We start from the raw sequence: 24,426 nt of genomic DNA, 5'->3' as shown, positions 1-24,426 counted from the left end.
AGAGATTTTGAGACGGATTTTTTCGTCTCAAATTTGAGAGGGGTTTTGAAACCGATTTTTTTGTCTTAAATTTGAGAGGGATTTAAAGACGAAATTTTTTGTCTCAAATTTGAGAGGAATTTTGAAACGGATTTTTTCTGTCTCAAATTTGAGAGGAATTTTGAGACGGATTTTTCCGTCTCAAATTTGAGAGGGATTCTGAGACAAATTTTTTCTGTCACAAATTTGAGAGGAATTTTGAAACGAATTTTTCTATCTCTAAATTTGTCAAATGACGAAAAAATTCTTCTCAAATTTGAGACAGAGTTTTCCACCTGTTGATTTTTTAGAAGGATTTTGGGATAGATTTTTTCGTCTCCAAATCCATCTCAAATTTAAATATAATTAAAAAATTAATTTAATTTTCTTTTAAAAATTTTCAAAATTCAACCTAATAAACACATATATGAAATGAAAAATTCCATCCATACACTACAAAAAAATCAGCATTTAGTAGCGCTTTTTTTTATATTTTGCCGCTAAATCAGCCATCACGAAGCGTTTAGCAGCGATTTTCAGCAACCGCTGAAATAACCGTTGCTAATTTTAAATTTTGTGGTGGTTTTAAAAATTGCCGCTAAATAAGTAATTTAGTGGCGGTTTCTATAATATTTAGCGGCGACCGCCGCTAAAATTAATAAAAAAATTAAATTATTAATTTTAGCAGTGGTTTTGAAACCGCCGCTAAAATTAAAAATTTAAGTTTTTTTACTGCCCACGCAAGCCAACCCGCCCCGCTCCTGACCCGCCCTACGCGCCACATAGCGATGCTGGAAATTAAATCTGAGCGCGCTCTCCCCAAGTTTCGAACCCAAGGCCCCTTGTGTATGTGCGAGCACGCAAATCGCCTGATCTGCGAAGAACCCCTAAATAGATATGCACACATATATATTATATACTAATCTAACAACTAATTTTTAGAATTATATTTTATATTTTTAATATATATTAAAAATATTTATTAATTGATTATTTTTTAAAAGAATAATAGAATAAATTAAAAATAAATTAATTGAGTTAAATTAAATAAATTAATTGATTAAAAATAAAAAAGAAGATTTTATATATTTTTTAAAAATTATTAAAATTTTGTTAAATTTATTTTTATTTTTTTAAATTATATTTTTAATGAATTTTGCTATTAATTTAAATGCAATTTTAAATTTATTTTTAAAATTTTATATTTATTTAATTTTTAATTATTTTCTTAAGCAAAATTTAATTTTTAATGAAAATAATGAATTTTAAAATTTCATATTTTTATTTAATTTTAATTTTAATTTTTTTTTGAATTTAGCTGCGATTTTTAGAAATCGCCGCTAAATTTAATTTTTTAATGAATTTTGCGGCGATTTTAGAAAACTGCCACAAATATTATTTTATTTTTAATTTTAAATTATTTTTTTTTTAAATTTAGTGGCAGTTTTTGAAAAACTACCATTAAATTTAATATTTTTTTAATTTTGCGACAGTTTTGAAAAATCGTCGCAAATGTTAATTTAATTTTAGTTTTAAATTATTTAATTTTTTTAAGATTCAGCGGCTGTTTTTGAAAAACCGCCGCTAAATTTAATTTTTTTTTGAATTTTGCGGCGGTTTACAAGAATCGCAGCAAATGTTAATTTAATTTTAATTTTAAATTATTATTATTTTTTATTTTAGCTGCCGTTTCTAAAAAACACCGCGAAACAGAATTTAATTTTTTTATTATTTAATTATTTTTTAAATTTAGCGACGATTTTTTAAAAACCGCCACAAAAAAACATGTTTTACTGAATTTTGCGGCGATTTTATAAACCGCCGCAAAATTTTAAAAAAATTACCGCAAAAATCATATTTTGCGACAGTTTCAAAACCACCGCAAAATACCATGTTTTGCAACGATTTTTAGAACCACCGCAAAAAAATTGCCGTAAAAAATCAATTTTTTTGTAGTGATACCATATAATAAATCCATAGATTAATACACATTATTCATAAATATTAGAAATACATCATAAAATCTATCATTCATACTAATAATACGTCCATAAATAATAAAAATGCATAATAAATTCTATCATACAAATAACGGATCGTTTTAATGATTCGAAGGATCCGAGGACTATGATGATGAAAATGGCGACAGGGGAGACAACCTACCTTCAAGGGCTGATAGCAATAGTGAAAGGGTTCAATAACTGTTCTAACAACTTCTTGAATTTGCTCTACTAATGAGCTCGACAACGACGGCGGTGGCGATGGTAGGTAGTAGGAACCAGGAATGACATACGCTTCTGACCCCATCCCATAGACGCGACCCTTTTTCTTGCCGCCCTCAACCATATTGATCTCTCGTCAATAGCTGGCTATGAGGGTTGGACAACGTCATTATCTTTTGATTGACCAAATGCTAATGTCTGTGATAATGTCTCGTGCTGTCGCGTTTGGAAGTCAGCCTACAAGCATCATAGATACATGAAATAAGTTGTATTATCAAAAGGTCAATTAACTCTAATAGAATAATATAAAAATACACAAATAATGTATAGTTACATAAGTATCCTCGAACCTCCTATCAACAAATCCCGAACTGTCTCTCTTTTTGTGTGCCGCGAGAAACAACTCAGCCTGTGTGGCTGGCGACCAAATTGCTTCGACTGCAAAGGAAAAAAAAGGTGTTCATGCAAAATTGTTGTTTCTTAAAAAATAATTAAGTAAAATAAAAATAATAGAAAATATCAAATATTATCAGTTTTTTCTTATGCTCCGACATAGGAATGGAACCACAGGTATGCATACTGCCCCTGACATCTGAAGCTCGATTTGTCTTTTCCTTTTTAGACTTGTCCTTGAATTCTGCATAATTCCAATACTCTTTTAGGGCTTCAAATACAGACGGACACATCCAACCTGGTTTTTAGTCAAATCTTTACGGACACGAGACAATATGTTCGTCATACGGGTGGAGGCAGTCTTTTCAAAATTAATCCTAATTTAATGTTCCAATTCACTATCTCAAGACTAGTTTTTCTATAATGTTAAGACAAAGTAAAAGTTATAAAAAATAAAAAAATAAAACAAAATTATAGCAATGGTTATTCCATAACAAGCAGATCACTCATATAATACACGTGCTAAAAAAGCTCTCGAATAAAATATGTGGGACATTTATTTCTAAGCACCGACACAATCAGACATACAAAAATTGATACAAAAATTAAAAAAAAAAAACATAGATACAGATAATAAAAAAACATTCAAATATTGCATACTACCAACAGTACGAAGATACACCATTAAATTTCTTGTGAATATGAAGACTACTAATGACAAAAGTGTTGTTTTATTGTGAATATGAATAATTTTTTTACAAGTCATAACCATATTATTCATCATTTGATTGTAAGCTAAATTAAATTTAGTCATTACTAAAGTAAACCATCAATCATAGATACACTAAAACAACACATTACCTTAAACTCGCAAAACCACATTTCTCTAACAGTAGGGTTTGTCTTTTTCCAACTTGAGTACGGCTCCTCAAACTTACTTTGGATGATTCGAAAAATATCTCGTTTGCACAAATTGTTATCAAACCTGTTAAAACATATGTTTGTGAACTCATGTGCTAAAATGAAAATTTATTTGTTGAAGTAAAGATTGATTAGTAAAATAAGGAATACTTACGAGAAATCCAACGGACGTATCATGTGACGATTTTGAGGGATAGTTGTGGGTGTGGAAGAAGACCCGTCATAACTGGGGTGGGGTGTCTGTGGGTTAGGGAAATCAAATCTCATCTTAATCGACGGAAATGAATGTTCTCTTATAAAAAAAAAATGATTGTGAGAGGTTCGATATGCAAAGTAATAAATAAACTAAAGATAGAGTGTAGGGTATACTAATGTGGTCCTCGCCATCACTCTGTCTAAACTGACGACGTCGCATAAACTAGCCTCTATGTGTCATATTCTGTCATACAAGGCAAAGAATAGTTCGTAGGCACGTGATAATAACTTTTAAATATTTTTGAAATAAAATATAATTTATCATGTAGAACAATAGTTTATGTTATATTTATGAATTCGTGTTTAAAGTTAAAGATATAATACTAATTCTCAATTAATTATTCTATACATATAATATATAAATATATATGTAATTAAGAATACTAAGATTAATTAATGCTGAGGTTATGATCTGCATTGTCATGATGTAGTTATATGTGGCTATATACATATATATATATTTATGTCATCATCCGATGTGTATTGTCTCGACATACATTGCTAGTGCCATGGATGCTAATTAACCCTTTTTATTAACTGCAGTATACAGAGAAGTCTAGAGAATAATGTGACGATAATAATTTTATAATATTCATTACATTCATATTACCCTTTGACTAGACAAGTAATAGTCCTTTCTCCAGAGGGATAACCCTTTAAACTAATCAAGCATGCTGTGTCTGTGCTGAGCTAATAATGATGTTTGCTTGCTTAATTAATCAAGAAAATATGTACCAAACAATATTCAAGAAAGCTGGTTCCCACCTCAGATCCCATAGTTCAATCCACACAAAGAAATCCAGACTCCAGAGAGAGAGAGAGAAAGAGAGCCAAAAAGTTAAGAACTTTATTAATTATAGCCTTTTTATGCGCCAAACCTTATCTAACACAGTAACACCCCCACAGGCACGTGTTATTTTATTTTTCTTTTTTATTGGAAGGGAAACCATGATTAATTATTTGTGATTTGTATAAGCCACGTTTAAGAGAAAATGGTAAAACAGTGTAATGGCACTGGTATCCATTACCATTAGTCAAATCTCGATTGCTGTAAAGATGAAAGAAAGACAAAGCTCTAGCAATTAAGCAAAAAAGGAGAAATGTGCTCTGATAGACTTGCATGCCCTTAATTTTCTTCTAATTATTCTATATATATAATATATAAATATATATATATGTAATTAAAAATACTAAGATTAATTAATGGGGGTTATGATCCGCACCGTCATGATGTAGTTATATGTGGCTATATATATATATATCTACTGCTATCATCACCATATGTATATGAAAAATACAAAATGGTATGGGAAAGTTTCTGTTTCAAAGCAAAATGGTATGGGCAAGAAAAATACACGCAAATTATATAATCTGTTTTAAAGCAAGCATTTAGTCATGGTATGGGCAAGTTTCTGGAAACTATCAAATGTTGTAAGAGATCTTTTGACAGTTTGGTACAATGTAAAAATGGTAAGTCCTTGAGGAATACAAGGATGAAAGAGCAACCTCAGGCAGGTCATGAACGCTTCCACAACGTGCTATAGGTTGCCATGTGAGGTACTCATGATAAGCTTTAAACAGAAAGAACCCTAGAATAAATGGCACTTGTATTTGCATGTATGAGGGTACTCATGATAAGCTTTAAACAGAAAGAACCCTAGAATAAATGGCACTTGTACTTGCATGCATGAACAGTTTCTAACTCAATTTCTAGATAAGTAGATTCTACCGGAGAACAAGAACGATCCGAACACATAAAATTGACATAAATCCATGCTTAATCAGAAAACTCTGAATGGAATTATGAATGTATGTACCTGAAAATATTGATAGTTAGAATCCGAAGTTGTTATTCTTCAAGCAACAACGGTAGCTTCAAGCTTTGAATCAACCGATTTCACTGCACGGAATAGGGATGAAATAGAGATAAGAGTAAGCAAGGGCAATGAAATCAGTTGCTTAGATAACATTTTTTTTTTAATTTTAAAAAATAAAGAATGACTCAAAGCTATTAAGTGTGGTAGCCCACAACTTAATGCATTATCATCATTAAAAGTCATAATGATGAATTTGACTCTGGCAAAGAGGCGGGAATCTAAAAGTATGATAAAAATAATATTAATAATTAAAAATAATAATATAATTTAAAAGTATGATAGTTGACAAAATAACTTAAAATATGATAATTATTAAATATTTTAAATAATAAAATAATTTAAATTATTACATTTCAAATTAATATTTATTTAAAATAATAATTTAATAATTTACAATTCTTTTTTTTTTTTATTCTTTCTTCTTCTCATTCTTTTTCCTAAATTCGTCTCAAATTTAAGACGGATTTTTTAGACGAATTTTTTTCGTCACTAAATTCATTTCTATTTTTTAGAATTTTTCTTTTTCTTCTCCTTTTTCTTTCTTTCTTCTTTGCGTCTTCTTCTTCCTCCCTCATCTGCTGCACCACTTTCCAGATCTGCATCGCTTTCTAGATCTACACCGCTTTCTAGATCTGCACTGCCATCCAGATCCATGGTCTCTCCCCGTCGTCGCGCACCGTCAGATCTGCACCACCTTCTAGATCCATCGACACCGCCTTCCAAATCTACACTGCCTTCCAGATCTTCACCACCTTCCAGATCCATCGGTTGCTCCCGGTCGTCGCGCACCATCAGATCTGCACCGCCTTCTAGATCCACCGACACCGCCTTCCAAATATGCGCCGAACAGCCACCTAGGTCACGGTAAGTTTCTATATTTTCTCGGTTCTCCAATTATTCATTGTTCCAGACAGATCTACCCAATCCCAACATCCATCCAGATTTATCTAGATCCAGTCAGATCTACCCAGTACCCAGATCTAGTTAAATCTACCCAGATCTATCCAGATCCGACCAGAAGATCATGTTAGGACCCGATTCTCCATGCGGTGCCTACAAAATCTTGAGAAGAAAATGTACCCAATTGTGTGTCTTTGCCCCTTACTTCTTCCATGAAGAATAATTTACTGATTTTGCAGTTATCCACATGGGTTTTGGTGTCAGTAATGCCTCCAAGCTCCTGGTTCAGCTTCCGGTAAGTGACCGTTATGGGGTTGTCGCTACAATATTGTATGAAGGTCAAGCTAGGCTTCAAGATCCCATTTATGATTGTGTCTCCTATATTTTTGACCTCCAAAAGCAGGTTATCGATCTACAATTTCATCTAATTTTATTAGAGGAATTACTATTTGCGAACTCTTATGCAAACCCTCACAATGTTCAAAATTAGTTTCACCCAAAAACTAATTCAAACCCATATTATGACAATGGATCTTTCCTCGTGGATAATTTAAACCCTATTTGCAATTTTAAAAATTCAGTCATCTAAGAAGAAAATGTGTCGTTTCTTTATTTCCAAGAGGTTAGTTTGCAACATTACCCAGTCGAAACTAGCAGCAACCAGTGGGCATTCTTAGGTGATATCGATGAACTTGGATCCGTCGTGTTTGGCAACCATCATCAGCACTGAGCATCGGTGAAATCCAAAACTATCAATGTGGGTGAATTAGATTATTGTTTTGTAGATTCTGTAATGATATTATACTCCTCGAATATTCTATGATTACTTTCTTAGATGTTGTGAAATTTTGGATAAGTGGTTGGAATGGTTAGAATGTAATTCTTTGACAAATGAGCTACAATCATTATTTCTTTACCATTCTAGCTAAATTGATCTTTCATATTTTTACCATATTGTATATGTGGATTATGCTTGGTAAATGTCTCTCACGAATTCTATTGTTTTTTTTGACATTCTAGCTAAACTGATCTTTCATATTTTTATCACATTGTATATGTGGATTACAATTGGCTCTATTGTAAATTGCCTAGAACCCATTATAATCTAAATATGTATCTAGTTTTTAATGTGAAGTAATGTGAAAACCTTGACGATTTTGATTTAGTGGAACCGCAAGAGTGATTAGACCTTGGGAGAGTGGATTACGTATGTGTGGAAACACCGAACCACTATAAATTGCGTTGTGCCTCATATTATTTATTCTTGTTATATTTTGTGACTTACATCAATTATTAATCTCAAATATAATTTATTATATTTATCAAATATATATTCTTAAATAATTATTAATCAATAATATTTATTAAAATTGAAAAAAAAAATAATCACTCAATTCACCCCCTCTCTTGAGTGGCCATACCTTAAGGGACCAATTGGTTTCACCCACAAATTGATCCAAATCCTACTCTAGAACTTGATCTAAGCTTTGTGATATTTTTTGACCCATCTCGTATTGTGAAAATGAACCATTACCCGTGGATGATCCAAATCCAATATGGAGGTCTGAATATCCAATCATCCCAGAAAATGTCTCGTTCCCTAGTTTCTCAGAGTTTAATTCTCTATCTTACCCCTAGATGATGTCAATGAGGTTGGATCTGTCGTGTTCGACAAACATCACTAGCATTGAGCATCTGTGATCGACATTCAAAGTTGTAACACCCCGCCTTCCCAAGGCGTTAGGTAACGTAAGATTTCAGGGGTATATATTTTTTTTCAAATAGAAACCCAACACATAAACTGATCCTTGAAGATCCCGTTACACCTTCTCAGTATATTAACTTAGAAACATTAACAAACTAAGATAGGTAAATCACATCAAATGCAGAAGCTAGATCGAAACCTCAATAGAACATAATCAAAACCATTTTATTCATAATATAAAGTCGAACCAATGTTTTACATGACGTCATCAAAATAAAAAGCATAATTGAAAATGACATACTATAAACTATCCACTAATCACTATCACCTCTCGGCAAATCCCCTTTCCTTTCGCACCGCTGCCTTCACTTGGAACGTTTGAATATTCCAGGGAAAAAGTCCATATTAAATGATGAATCATCTAAGTGAGAGTTCAAAAACACGTTTTTATGAATGAATGCAAGACATAAAATAAACCAACACAACCTGGTAAGCCCTAACCCAAGAGAATCCCACAGCACTTAACCCTACCATGGGGAAAGATCAATCTCTCTAAAAGCCATGCCACCATACTGACACACCGACACTGTGCGATTCTAGCTTAAGAGGGGCAAGGTCAACGCATCTCTCCAACATCTCGGGAACAATCGTTACCAACTCCTGGCCCAGGAGGGTCACATCAACGCAGGAACTCGTCTCACCACATTTACGTCGGAGATTACATTCCTACTTTAAGCATCCATGAACCACTACCCAGTCTCAACTGAAATCTCATATGGTCCACCTAGTCATCTTAGTGCAATTTTCCTGACCAAACGGCCTGGCATGAAAATCAAAGCGGCTATCTAGGCATGCACACTAGCACAAGATACCCCTATTATTCAATCATGCCCTTGGAGAATTATGGCTACACTATCCAGACAACATTTTAGGCTGACATACCATATGAACAACACAAATCGCAAGACTATGCCACATTTCACAACTCCATGTATCATATAAACAATATTTTATAAAATGTAAAGCACTAGTACAAAACTTTTATGGACAAACCTCCCTCATAAAACCAACCATCACCGGTTACCGTTTGCATGCAACAAAACAATTTTTCATGAAATCACAACACATTTAAGTAACGCAAACATCAAGTTTTAAGGGTAGAAATACCCACAATAAATCAAGTTTTGGGGGCGAACACTCACAAGTTAAAACCAAGCTTTTCAGTGGAACACTCACCTCGATTGTATTCGGATTGCCTCGATCCTCGTGAATGACCTCGATTTGGGGGCCAAATCACAAACACCCTAATTATACTCAACCTCAAGTCACGATACTCCCTAAACATCATATTTAACTAAAGACCATCAAAATCCATTTTTCCTTAATTTTTCTTTAATTTCCTCTATTTTTCACCTTGATAATTCAAGAATAATTATCTACTCAAACTTTTTCCCAAATTATTCAACATGATAATTCCTAAAATAATTTAAGAAAAATATATAAGCAAAATACCAAGAATACCCCTATTACACGCATCCTCACGTGCCCTACGCGTGTCTACGCGTGAAAGCTGGCGCGTGCAGACACACGCTTGTCTTCTTCCTCGCTTCCGATCGCCGGCGCGTGCAGACACACACCTGTCTTTTTCCTTGCTTCCGACCGCCGGCGACGGCTCCAATGGTCGAACTAAGACCACCCCTTGAAGCTCTCTCAAAGTCAATCCTAATGGCACTGGTTGCTGGCCGAAACACCACTGAAAAAAGCCCCAAATCGCAAGTTGCAGGTCGGCCGAGGCGGTTCACCTTATTTTTTTCGGCTGAGCTTCAAACGGCCACCAAACGTACACCACTCCGTACCAAATTCTCCAAATTTTCTCACCTTGATGCAAGGATCAAAAGCCCTCTATCCACTCTCTTCAATTCATTCTCTATCGTGAGCAATTTGTGTGCTCATTTTCTATCAAAAACCTAGTTATTTATAGGCAATTTCTGGCCGTTTTGCATACAATCAGAGGCCAAGGCTTGGCCCCCAAGCCTCCTTGCGCAGTATACCACGTCCCCTAAGCCTCCCTCGGTTGTCCATCACTGGAAATGGCGGCCACGTGCGGTGGCAGTGCGGCGACCTTTTTTGGCTTGTGTTCACACTGCAAGTTTTGTTTTATTGCAGTTTGCCCCCCTCTTATTTCTTCCAATCTCATTTTAGCCTTTTCCAAAGCATCCATAATCTTTCCAACAATATCACTAAGGCCTACGAGTTTAGTATTCTTCATTTAATCCTCGAGATTCTCAAACAATTCCCTTTTTGACCTCCCTTGGGCAAAATTAAAAAATTGCACTTTGGCCCAATTGGTCATTTTGACCCTAAGTCCTTTTGTTTCAACCCAAAATTGCTCAAGGGTTGTTTCATATATAAACTCTAAGTCCTCAAGACACTCCATTGACTTTTTGAATATTCCCTAAGTCGATTCGATTTTTTTAGCCCGGTCGACAGTTGTACAGGAAACTGTTCCTGATCCAACTTCTTTTGATACCTAAAATCATGTCTCGAATCACCCGTCGCTACTATCCCATTTTCCTTAGCTATCGAGGGTCCAGGGTACTCTCTTTGGACGATTCAATCATTTAAAATTGCGATATACCCTATAGTCTTGTTCTTTCAAAAATTTCACTTATACCCTTCGTTAAATTCCATTTATAACCTCAATAATTTCTCAGGTATTAAAAAAGCTATCAACGTGGGTGAATTAGTTTCTATGGTTTGACTTTTTTGAGTAATTGTATTATCTCATGGTTTGATTTCTTGTAAATTTATTGAATATAAGGATTAAATGTCATGTTTTGGGTACTTAGTCTATGATCTATATCTATTATGTAACACCCATTGTGGGTAAGTTTATAACTCTTACATGCGTAACATTTATTAATATGTGTAGGTAATTGTCAAAAAAATTAACTTAAAATTTTAATGATAAAATAAAAAATAATAGCATAAATTAATTGAAATAAATTAAATAATTAATTGACTAAAAAATAAAAAAGAGTTAATATATATATATTTTAAATCTTTTTATACATTTTCTAAAATTTTGCGACCACTAAATTTATTTTTTATTATTAAATGAATAAATTTTGCAATTATTAAGAATGTTAATAACTATTACAAATAGTTAATTATTATACACTTAATATATAATTTATTTTATATTTTATGCACATGAAATATATTAATTTATATATTTAAAATTTAATTTCTATATCAATAGATAAAAATTTTACACTTTATAAATTAATATTTCAAAATTTTACATTTTATATTTTATAAATTTGAGTGGGAAAAAAATTTTCGTCTCAAAATCCGTCTCAAATTGAGACCGATTTTGAGACAAAAAAATATGTTTCTAATTTGAGATAAAAAAATTTTTATCTCAAAAATTCGTTTTAAATTAAGACAGACGTAGTGACGGAAATTAATCTGTCTCTAATTTGATACAAATTAATTTTCATCTCTAAATTCGTCTCAAATTAGAGACAAAATTTTTCCTGTCTCTATATCCCTCTCAAATTGAGACTGATTTTTTTCTATCTCAAAATAGAGACGGATTATTTTTTGTCTCTAAATCCGTCTCAAAATATTCATCTCTAAACTGCTATTTTCTTATAGTGTAAACTCTTATTTTAGTAGAAGGATAATCAAAGTTTTGATTTTGCAAGAATTGTGAGATCAAATTGATTTTTATTGTTCTTCTATTTTTTCTCTATTTATATATCTTCTACGTTTCATTTTTTTCTCTATTTATATATCTTCTATGTGTGTTGAAATTATTGTTTTGATTGATTAATACAAATGGCTCGTTGTATGATTGTTAGAACAATATATCGCTAATTAGAAATCTAAATCCATAATTGTTTAGATGTTCTAATACTAGTGGCAAATAACATAATTGATTACGGATAGATTTTCAATTTATGTTATGGAGATATATAATCTAGCTTAAATTAATCGAGCTTGTGTGTTCATTGATTAGAATTGTTCGTCTTTCTAGTAATTAACGTTGATAAATTAAACCTTAAAATCTTGTTTAGGGTTGTTTATTAACGAAGGAAATAATCAATGAGCTTGTCTTGATTATTAACAAAGGAGAGATAAGCTATTAGAGTTTGTTAATAAACATAACCAATTTAGTGTAAGAATAGAGTGTAAGCACCCCCGCCCAAATATCCCAACCACCCGGACTATCCGAACGAGAGCGCTTACGGAAGGGAAAAGAATGAGACACAAGACCAAAACTATCCTGGCACGCATACAAAAGAATTAGAACAACGGAAGCTACGCTATACACATGCATGCACTACAGGTACTCTGCTAGCACAACGGTCATAGGATAAATAAATAAATAAATACAGACTCTTGTGCCAGCATACACGAGACACGAGAAATGACCTGATACAGTAAACAATAATAGAGTAAATCCTACTCAGACATTAGAGTTGACGGGGACTAACGGGACTGCCTGTACACCATACCAACTCTGCTGCTAAAAGCTGACTCCCTTGCCATGGCCCACGCTGACACTACCTGGAATGATGGAAAACAAAGTGAGTCAAGAGACTCAGCAAGTATAAAGAAAGAAAGGCTAAAGGTTGTATGGTTCCAATAAGCTTTCCCCCAGAACACCAACCCCCAAGCACACACAAGCCATGAGATGCTACCATACAAAAGTATAGCATAATGAAAGCACATACTGGTCCTTGGGGTCCACACAAGACACACGGCACCCAAGTCCCATACCAACCTGCCGCTGACCTAAAAGGAAACATAAATCTCCAACATACCTGCGCGTGCTGTCCCGGGTCGGTGCTCCCGTCACCCGTGTGTCCGTGTCGGTACTCCTGACACCCGAGCCATAGGCTCCCTCGGAACGGTCCTCCCGTCCAAGAACTAATAACTACCAGTAACCATGCAATGCACATAAAAATGTAATGGCGTAGTGAGCATCAACGTGATACACTGGCGCCCATACATCCAGGCATCAGGCCATGCTCCGTCCACATAGTAAACCACACGCGATGCATATGCCTGTGTTGGATGCAACATAACCAAGCTAGAATGTCCGTGTCCAAGCATACTCAATAAATGAATATCCCAACATGCAACCCATACCCATGTGCATATCAAATCATGAACAGTAATATAATGAATCTAATCGTGCAATAAATCACATACTGGTAGAATTAGTCAGCAGTGCCTGGCACCGGTCAACAGCCAGTGACTAGGAGTGTCCACCCGATGGTCCACTTCAGGGCCGTACAATAGTCTACCCTAATGTTACCAAACAGCTGACTCTTGCCCCACTGTTCGATAGCTCTAACCGAAACATAAATAAATATAAAAAAATCATAAATGAACTCGCACGTTTAGGAACCTAGTCCCCAAGTTGGGTTCGGCATCATTCCGAAAGGAATGGGGGCTGTACAAACTCCCATAGGCACTCAACAAATAAAACTCTAGAAGTCTCGGATTTAATTTAAATTAAAACAAATGAAGAATAATTCAACAAATAAGGCTAGGCACCGAATTAGAGTAAGGGAAAGGATAAAATACGAGAAACCACGGAGTCTCTCAAAGGAATTAAAGAACAGGAAGAGAGGGTTAGGAGCTTGCCTGAAATCAGCTGCTTTTAGCCTTTCTTGTGCTCCCAATGCGAATTACAACATTTCCTAGCAAATAACATAATCGGGACCTAAATTAATTAATTCTAATCGCGTAAAATTTATAATTTAAATATATCACGCTTCTACTAATTTTTACCCACGTACTTGATCACTTCCCATGCCGAAAAATCCCGAAATTCCTTTATTTTTCCCTTATTTTCCTTCTTTTTCTTTTATTTCCTTTTCTTTTCTTTCTTTCATTTTCTTTCTTCTTCTTCTCTTCTTCTTCCTCCCTGCAATGCCCGCGCCTGCACTCCCCCTTCTCTTTTCTTCTTCCTTCTTTTCTTTCTTTCTTCTTCTTCCCTTCTTCTTCCTTTCTTCCTCTCCTCTGCTCTTCTCCTAGCGACCGAACCAACACAGCTGTGGCCACCCGCGCGCCAGCTCGGTGAGCTCGCGGCTATGGCTGCCATGGCCGCAGGTTTGCCACTTCCGGTTGCCTCTCGAGCTTCCATGGCCGTCGCCGGTCGCCGCTGGCCTTCCTTGCATCGCTTTCTCCTTTGCTCAGCTGCGTAGCTCGGCTGCCATGGCCGAGCTTCACTCGGCCAGCCTCTCTCTCTCTCGAGCTCTCTCTCTCACACTACTCTCATTCTGTCTCAATCTCTATCTCTCCCTCTCGATCTCTCTCTTCCTTCCTCACTTGGCCGAGCCATCTCCCTCTCCCAATCTCTCGGCCCACTGATCTTTCTCCTCTGTTTCTTCTCTGTTTTCCATTTTGAAGAAATGGCCACTGTAGATAGCTTGGCCTCCAAGCACATGCGCACAACCACACAAATTTAAACATTTTAATTAACTAAATTTAATATCTTAAATCCTCAGATACCGAAATTTGATAATTATTATTGTCTCCAAAATTTCGGGGTGTTACATAAAGGGTCTTATTTTTGCATCGATGATTAATTTCTCGAATCAATTCTAAGATTATACCTTAGACTGGATACTTGCTTAAATTGATTTTTCGTTAATTTATATTCCTATGATTGTTTATTTCTAAATTATTTAAATTTCAAAATTCAAAACCCCCCATTGTTTCTTCTATTTATTTTAATTTTTCAAAGGAGTAGATCTAACTAATCCCTGTGGATATAACCTTGGTCATCACTATCACAATTTACATTTTTAAGAGTAAGAATTTATTATTTGTTGGATTCGACACCCACCAAATATTTTGCGCCGTTGCCGGGGATTAGTGTGAAATAGATTTATTCTTTTTATTTTTATTTTGATTTTTTTTTGTTAGTTGATGATCTCAATAAATAAAACTAATCTCTTTAAATTTTGTCTAGGATAACTATAACTAATTATAATTTAAGAGAGAGATTAGATCCTAAGTTAATGATTATTTTTAAATTACTAAAAATAAAGGCAGGTCTCTCATTCGAAATAAGTATTCACAATCACAATCTTAAACCCTCTCACTACAACAAATATATATATATATATATGATTTTAGAGAGGAATTTTTTTCCGTCTCTATCTTTTCTTTTCTTTTTTTTTTTAGTTCAAAGATGGATTTAGAAACAAAAATTTTACATCTCTAAAATCAGAGATGGAAAAATTTCTGTCTCTGTATGTTTTTCTCCAACTAGAGACGAAATTTTTTCTTTCTTTTTCTATTTCTGATTTTAGAAACAAAAAAAAAAATTCATCCCTTTATGTTTTCCTCTGCCAGAGATGAAATTTTTCTGTCTTTGATTTCAGAGAAAGAATAGTTTCTATCTCTGCCGCCAGAGATAGAATTAATTCCATCTATGCCCTCAGAGACAAAAGCCTTCAGAACATAAAATAAAATAAAATTTATAAAAATGACATTCTTATATAATATTTTGTACTAAATTAAATAACATAAAATAAAAATAATCAAAAGTGAAAACATGCGCTAATAATAAAATAATTGATATTTTAGAATATAAACAGTTGATATTTTAGATTATAAAATAATTGATATCTTATAATATAAAGAATGCACACAATAATAATTGGTATTTTAAAAAATAAAGCATGCGCACAATAATAATTGATATTTTATGATATAAAATAATTGACGTTTATATTTTAAAATATAAATATAAATAATATTTATATTCTACCATATGTGGAAGAGACGGATGTAAACTCTATATTATGGGTTTTTTATTTTATAGTATATAAACTAATAAAATAATTAATATTTTTTACATATAATAATTTCATAATAAAGCTCTATATTATGGGATTTTTATTTTACAGTATATAAACTAATAAAATAATTAATATTTTTTACATATAATAATTCCATAATAATTTGATTGATCGTTAGTTGGATCAAAAGTCAGATGAAAAGTTGAGGTTTTATTATGAAGAGTAGGAAAAAAAATAGTTTAAATATAATTTGGGGAAAACATATAACTAATTGGATTCATAGTCTTGTGGCTAAGCAAGTGATCATAGGGGGTTCTGGGTTCGAGTTGTAGGGAAGCAGAATTTTTTGCAAAAATGGGGATGCCATGTGAGCTGAGGCATTGCTTGCAAGCCAACCTCTTCTATTGCACCTCTTTTTAGCAAAAGATTTTCTTTCCCTCCCTAAAACAGAAATGTGACTAATTTAGCGATGGAATTTTAGGCATTTATCGACTGATTTTTTTTGCTGCTAAATGTCAATTTTTTTGTGGCATCTTGTTATTGCTCACTTAGACATCAAAGTGGAGTATGTGTTTTTTGATTATATTTCTGGAGAATCTCATTATTCTATTTTGCAAAAGATTAGTTCAAAATTTATTTTCTTATCATTTATTATATTTTCTTTATAAATATATTGATGATCAATTTGATGCATCATCAATATGCCTACTAGATTTTATTTCATAGCTGTCAATGACCAAACGAAAGTGGTCTTCTACACAGAATCTATTAGGATTCTAAAAAACAACTTGCAAAAGGAAGCTACTTTATCCCCCATCATTTAGAATAACTTTTTTTGTGTGGTGGTTATGGTTCCAATATATATGGATTGGTTTCTGGATAAGAATAAGAGCAAAGAGGAGCTCTATCTACTAGGGGCAACAACATTATCAAAGAGGCGTCATCCAAAATCTTAGGTTGTGTTCTTTTTACTTTTTAATTTTTAGTTTTGAGTTTTAAATTTATTTTCAGTTTTCTATTTTAGCAGTCTATTTTTAAAAAATTAAAAACGCATTCTCTTTGTCATTTTGAAAAACTATTTCTCAAAACAGAAAATTAGAAAACGCGTTCTCTTTGAAATTTTAAAAATAATTTTTTAATAATATTTTATTAAATAAATTTGATTATTCAGTAAATTAGAAATATTTAATATTAATATATTATTTAAATATATATATTAAAGTTAATGAATTTTGTAATATTGTTTCTCATTATATTAATAAAATATGAATAAATAAATGTGTTTTGAGTTTTGAGTTTGTTTTGGATAAAAACACTCAAAATAACTTTTTGTTGTTTTGAGTTTTTTTTATAATTTTTTTTTTTGTTTTCAAAAATGCATTCTTAAAAACAACAAAAAGAACGCATTTTCATTATTTCAGAAAATCGAAAACTAAAAATGATTTGAAAACAATAAAGAGAATCAGGCTTAGTTGTTTGTAATTCAAAATATGTAATCAGCATTTACCATGCTTAAATTATAACGTAGTATCGTTTTAGTGGAGAAATAAAAATATTTTGAAAGAAGTTTGTTTTATCATATATCCCTAATAGTTAAGCTAATGCTTACACAAAGACGGGGGTTTATATTTTCTGTTTAGAACACCAAGTTAAAATTTAAATTTATATTTCTAATAAATTCTTCTTGACACCTGAATGTTATAAATGATTATAATTAATTCTTGTATGCTAGATGGAAGAAGCATACAAGAAAGAGGACCAGCTCATCTGCTTAGGCATGACCGATGACTCAACATTTATGAATCCATACCATCCATATGGAATAGATTCCTAAAGATAAGTAAGAATATTATAAACCAAAAGTGGAAGAGTTAGTTAATTAGTTGTATATAAACTGGATGGCCTTACTGGGTTCTCCCCATCACCACCAACATCATCAACAACAGGTACATACTTGCAGTTTTTATCTGTTACCCCTTAATTTGCAGCGGGCCCAAGAGAAGAGAATTAATGAAGATCGATGTACTGGAAAATCTTAATATTAAAGAATCCGAAGCTAAAGAAGAGTTGAGGGGTTTGTTCATGAGATGCGACGAGAGCAGGGACAAGGTCTTGTCCAGGCCCGAGCTAAAGAAGGCCTTCGAAGAACTCCGTGCCATGTTTCCCCACTTCCGAGCTTGGCAAGCCCTCAATGAGGCTGATGCTAATGCAGATGGAGTCGTCAGCCTGGATGAGATGAATGGCCTCGTCGATTTTGCTTATAAATTGGGATTCAAAGTCATTTCCAAATAGATCTTATATCTGAGTGAATAAATATATATCTCTATAATTAAACTAACTGGCATAGAAGTGTTACTAATATACATATATATGTATATTAGTAACACTTCAACACAGATATAGCGCAACCTTAACTGCTTGCTCCAACTAAGCATGTACTTTGGCTATGTATTACTTATCGTTAATTTCCAATATATATATATGTAGCATGTGGTTGTTGCCTCCCTAGTTATGAATCAACAAGTGGAAAGGCTACCAGCATCTATGTATCTATCTATCTATATCTGTTTCTACTTAATATTTTAAGTCTTCTCTATCATCATTGTGTGTTCAAAATTTACATCATATTTTAAGTTATCTTCCCTGGAGGTTATTGGCTCTTTTGGGTCTCTTTACCTCTCTTCGCTGGCTACTTCCATTTGTTTGACCCAACTCTCATCATATTGTAGTTTCTAACTCTTCTGGCAATCTTTGGGTTTAATGGCATGCGGGTGTACTCCCTTTGGTGCCTTTTGTCAGCCTTTGCTTTAAATGTTCATTCTAGCACCAAAAAAAAAAAAACAAAAACAAGTTAGATGTAAAAAGCATGCAAAAGACTTGGATATATAAAGTAAGTGCAGAAAACTCAGTATTATCAACTCTTTACTAGTAAATTTTCATAAGTTGTGATGATCCTTAATTTATTATTTTCAATAAATATAGTATGTGTTTGTTTCTTTAATTTATTATTTTCAATATAATGTGTAAATCTTGTCTACTATTATAATGTTATTTCCTGTGAAATAACTACTTGAATTGGACTACATTTAATTTCACTTTGTTTAACTTACAATTTTCCTGCCATATGATAATACTTTTGACAAACTTTAATTGAAGCTCTCTTCCATATTTACATTTTTAGGATTTAGGATCAAAACAAACTACAATTAAATCATCAAATACAAAACGAACACAATTTTAACGTGAAAAATCTAAATCGAAGAAAAAAACACGACCGTAAAGAATAAAATATCACTAAAAAGATATTATTATAATAATTTCAAAGTATTAAGCATCTATTTATAGGTCTAATACTCATTTGTTAATGTATACAAGAAATTATGTTCTAATTAGAAGATGAGCCATAAAAATAAGTCTTCAATTTGAGATGAATCCCAATCACAATTAAAATTGAAGTTTTAATCATGGTCAAGTTAGAAATTACAATCTCAGATAAATTTGAATTTTGAATCACAATTATCACAATTTCTACCTTGATACAAGATTCAAATATAGAATTATCTGTAATTCTTTCTTCCAACAAAATAACGGAGAACTAATCTCCCTGACGAATACTTACCAAATTCACACAACGGAGAATATCAACCAAATTCACACAATGCTCACTACAGTAGATATCTTCAATCATACTCAAAGTATAGGCAACATGATCAATCTGAGTATACCTTTGAGGAGGTTTTATATTTCTTCTAGGTTTATCTTTAACAATACAATGTTCTGATAGATCAACACTTTCTTTTGAGATTGGCTTGGGACTTGATTTAATCTGAGACGAGCACTCAAACGTATAACTCTTATATATCAATTTCAAACTCCACGTGAATGTCAGAACTCTCCTGACATGTAGGGTTAAATTCTTTTGCAAACAAACCATGAAGCATATCAATTTCACCAAATATAATGTTTTTGCCAATTATGACTTTAGATGCTTTTGGATTCCATAACTTATAGCCCCTAACACTAAATTTATGGTCAAGGAGACATATTGTTTAGACATTGGTTTTAATTTTCCATCATCAATGTGAGCAAATGCAAGATATTCAAAAAAAATTAAATTAGAATAATTTATAGCAGTACTAGACTGTACCTCTTTTGGAGTTTTCTTATCAATGGCAACTTAAAGAAATCGATTAACCAAAAAACATACCATATGAGCAGTTTCAACCTAAAATGATTTAGATTAACCAAAATTAAACAACATACAATGTACTTCTTCCATCAAGATTATGTTCATCTTCTTGGCTACACCATTTTGTTGTGGTGTACTTAGAACTGTTAAATGTTTTAGAATTCTTTCTTTCTTGTAGAAATTATTAAATTCATTTAAACAAAATTTTAAACCATTATCTATGCCAAGATGCTTAACTAATCTGTCTTTCAGTTGGTTTCTCAATCATAGTATTCTACTGTTTGAAGGTAGCAAAAATATTAGTCTTCTATTTCAAGAAGAATACTCAAACTTTCTTAGAAAGGTCATCGATAAAAATTAGCATATATCTAGAACCACCTTTAGAAAGTACTCTAGTAGAACCCCAGATATTAAAATGGACAATGTCTAGTATTCCTTTTGTATTGTGAATACATTTATTAAATCTGACTCATTTTTACTTACTAAGGACACAATGCTCGCATAACTTCAGTTTTTCCATGTCCTTCTAAAATCCTCTTTTACTTAATTTAACCATACCTATATATTCTCATATGTCCAAGATACATATGCCACAATTAAGTGAGATCGGTATTTGACAAAGAAAAAGTAGTAATAACAGCATCACCTTATAGTAAAACCTTAAAGAACGTATAATCTACCATACTACTTTTTACCTTTCATCACAAAAATATATATATATATTTTTTTTCTAACCTTAATGACTCCACAGTCACCAATAAATTTGTACCCATTTAAACTTTGACATTCGTTAAAGTTTTAATAATGCCATCAAACATCTTAATTTTAACTATTCTAATGCCAGCAATCTTTTACAAGAAGAATTATTTCTCTTAAACATATCACGAGTAATCAATGTTTTATATGTTGAAAATCAATCTCTATTAGGAGACATGAAACGTGCATGTTACGTTAAGGTTCCAATCTTCACAAGACTTGATAATTTCATTATTTACTATCATAAGTTCCCTAAAGTCTCTAGTTGTTTTCTTTCTAGTCAAATTCTTCTTTCTTAAGTTTGTTATGTAGCTTAAAACACTTTTTTTTTATGTGTCATTTCTTCTTACAATAAATATAGGTTTTGTCTTTATTTCTAAACTTGGATCTACCTTTTCCTTTGCCACTAGAATTTTCATCATGTATTCTTTGTCTAATCAACATACCCTCTCATTGATTTTTAGAATTTTTCAATAATTGCTTATCAATTTTCTCTTTCAAGAACAAAATATCATAAACTTCATATAAGATAAGAGCGTTACACTATAGAGTAGTCTAAAAGTTAAATACGAGACTGATAGGGAACATAACAAAATTAAACATAAATCTTCATCATCATATTTAATCTCCATACTTTCTAAATCAGAAATAATTTTCTTAAAAATTGTTAAATGGTTTTCAATAGATGTATCTTCTGTCATTCAGTGCAACTTGTTGGTCAAATTTTTAGTCATACACAGTTGTTCAAATTTCAACCGTAGAATAGCAACAATTTTTTTTTTTCTTTCAAAACATCCTACAAAATTTGATTTAATAAATACAAATATATTTGAGATAAGACTTTACGATCCTTGCGTTATTTTTTTTTCAGTACATTAGGATTGTAACATTTTATCAAAGCCCAAAAATGCATAATCTAAATCAATTTATGTCAAAATTGCACGCATCTTAATCTATCAGAGTGAGAATGTAATATTCCAACAATGGAATATCATATTTTAAAATAGTCATTACAAAAATCAAATAATCCTAAATAATGTCAAACGTTTGATAAATAAAACTCTAATAGAAAATAGATCAGGATAGTAGATCTTCATAGCAAATCTAGACTGGACAGATCTGGCGGGTTAGATTTGGTTTGATGGATTAGATCTGAGCTAAACAAATTTGACGCAGATCGGATCTTGGACGGGTCAGGTAGATCCAGACTAGATCTATCGAATTTGGGTAAGGGTTGAATTGGCTTCATTCATGGCAAAAGATGAAGACAACGACGTTAGCGAAGGAGGTTGACAATGAGCCAAGGTGATGGTGGAAGGGGAGGCCGATGGTCAGTTTATAACGGAACAAATAGAACGCCAACTATCGCGAGTAAAGAGATGTAACTTTGATTGGGGTGGCTAGGCGACCGACGACGATGGGAGGATGAAAGGGAGATGATTAGAGAAGGCAACAATGGGCTAATGGTAAGTGATCGATGGTGGATGATGGCAGAAGACAGAAGTGGTGTTGGTGGCAGCTATGATGGTGAAGACCGATGATGGGGGAAGATCAAGGGATGGTCGACAAGGCAGAAGGCGTGGCCTTAATTAGAGGGTAGCTGAGGGCTCTCTTCAAGAAGCACGACAAGAACAGAGACAACCTTTTGTCCAAGGTCGAGCTCAAGGAAGCTCTCAAGGAGCTAGGCCTCGGCTTGCTCGCCACCGATTGGCGAGCCTAGCGTTGCTTCCCGGAAGCCGACACCAACAGCGATGGATTCATCAGCGACGATGAGTTGGATGACCTGGTCGATTATGTTTATTCCAAGGGCTACAAAATGCACTAGAAATTAATCAATTAATATATCAACCCACCCACCAATATATATATATATATATATTTTATCGTCTTCCAATCTTTGATTTCTAGTCATATATGCATGCGCTTTACCATCATGCATTCGCTATTTGGGCTATATGCTATGCATGATTTCAGACCATTATGTAATAACGTGTGAGCCTTCTCCACCGTTATGAAGTGATTTGTGAATTTTTTTTTTTTTTTTGGGGTTAATTGGGTTGTTTAATTTCCTTGTTTGGCTTAAGTTTTTTTTGCTAATAATTTCAAAAGGTTTTCCATTTTCTGAATGGAATGGAGTAATTTGTTCAAACTCATTACTGTTAGAACAGGAGGTGCTATGGCACACACCAAGAGGGGGGTGAATTGGTTATATTAAAAATTGAAGTAGAGAAACAGAGATATCAACCGTGTAAAAACAATCTTGTTTTGTGAAAAGTAAATATAAAATCTTATGAATGAATGAATGAATTAAGTAGGGATAAAAATGCTAACATGAACAAATAAAAACAGGAAGCACAGAAGACAAAAGATTTATAGTGGTTCGGCTTTCCAAGCCTAATCCACTACCTTAGCTACCCACTAAGGATTTTGAAGCAAATTCACTATCAACCCCCTACTCAACCCGAGTAGGTCCTCTAGTCCGTGACTAGGAAAAACTTACAAACCTCCCAATATAATGGGCCCTCTAGCTTACGCTAGGACAATTACAGTAATCGTGAAGATGAGAGTCTAAGAGTACAAACTCTTAGTTACAAGCTCTCTCCAACTGATAAATTTAGGCTTACAATGAATGTAACAGTGTATACAAAGCCTCAGAAATGTAAATACAGAGAGAGAAGATATTAATCGCTCGATGTAAAAATGAAAGCTCGGTGGTTGAAGATATTAAATGTTTTCCAACAACCTTCAATCGATTCTCCCAACCCATATTTATAGTTGATGGTAGATAGATCCAAAAATCCGACCGTTGTGGTGGTTGGGCGAGCATTAAATGCGCCAAAAACTAGCCGTTGAAATTTTTTGTGAAACACATAGTCGACAGATCAAATAGGTTAGTCGACTATTTTATCAAATAAAACTAGCCATAGTCGACAGACAGAAAAGCATAGTCGACTATCTTATAACACAAAAAATCTCATAGTCGACAGATCTTTTTACATAGTCGACAAATCAAAAATTACAAAGAAAATTTTGAAATTCATGAACAAACATAGTCGACAGATGAAATAGCATAGTCGACTATCATTTCACAATAGTCGACAGACGCAAAAATAGTCGACAGATGCAAGATATAGTCGACAGACTGAACAAGCATAGTCGACTATCCTTATGCATAGTCGACAGCACTAAACAACATAGTCGACTATCTTCTTGGAAAATCTGAAAACTTAACAGATAACATGAGAAGCACACTTGATTAATACAAAACATCCTCATTTCGTTTAATTTATATTTTACCTTCCAATTACTTTAATACATAAATGTAAATAAGAAAGTACCCCCCATTTGGATTCAATAAAAA

General features: G+C 33.1%; 1 long non-coding RNA gene across 1 annotated transcript; it reads right to left on the bottom strand.

Annotated features, from left to right (window-relative positions):
* Positions 1–2,232: 2,232 nt before the first annotated feature.
* LOC127798740 (uncharacterized) lies at positions 2,233–5,721 on the bottom strand. Its single transcript, XR_008022485.1, has 5 exons — positions 5,627–5,721; positions 3,709–3,794; positions 3,495–3,618; positions 2,591–2,877; positions 2,233–2,477 (listed from the first exon to the last, which is right to left on the bottom strand). It is a non-coding gene; the product is annotated as an uncharacterized LOC127798740 (long non-coding RNA).
* Between the last annotated feature and the right edge of the window lie 18,705 nt (positions 5,722–24,426).

This window comes from Diospyros lotus, chromosome 4 (assembly GCF_014633365.1).
Source record: "Diospyros lotus cultivar Yz01 chromosome 4, ASM1463336v1, whole genome shotgun sequence".
Taxonomy (NCBI): Eukaryota; Viridiplantae; Streptophyta; class Magnoliopsida; order Ericales; family Ebenaceae; genus Diospyros; species Diospyros lotus.
The sequence above is the reverse complement of the archived record's forward strand: the minus strand, read 5'-3'. Positions and strand labels throughout refer to the sequence as shown.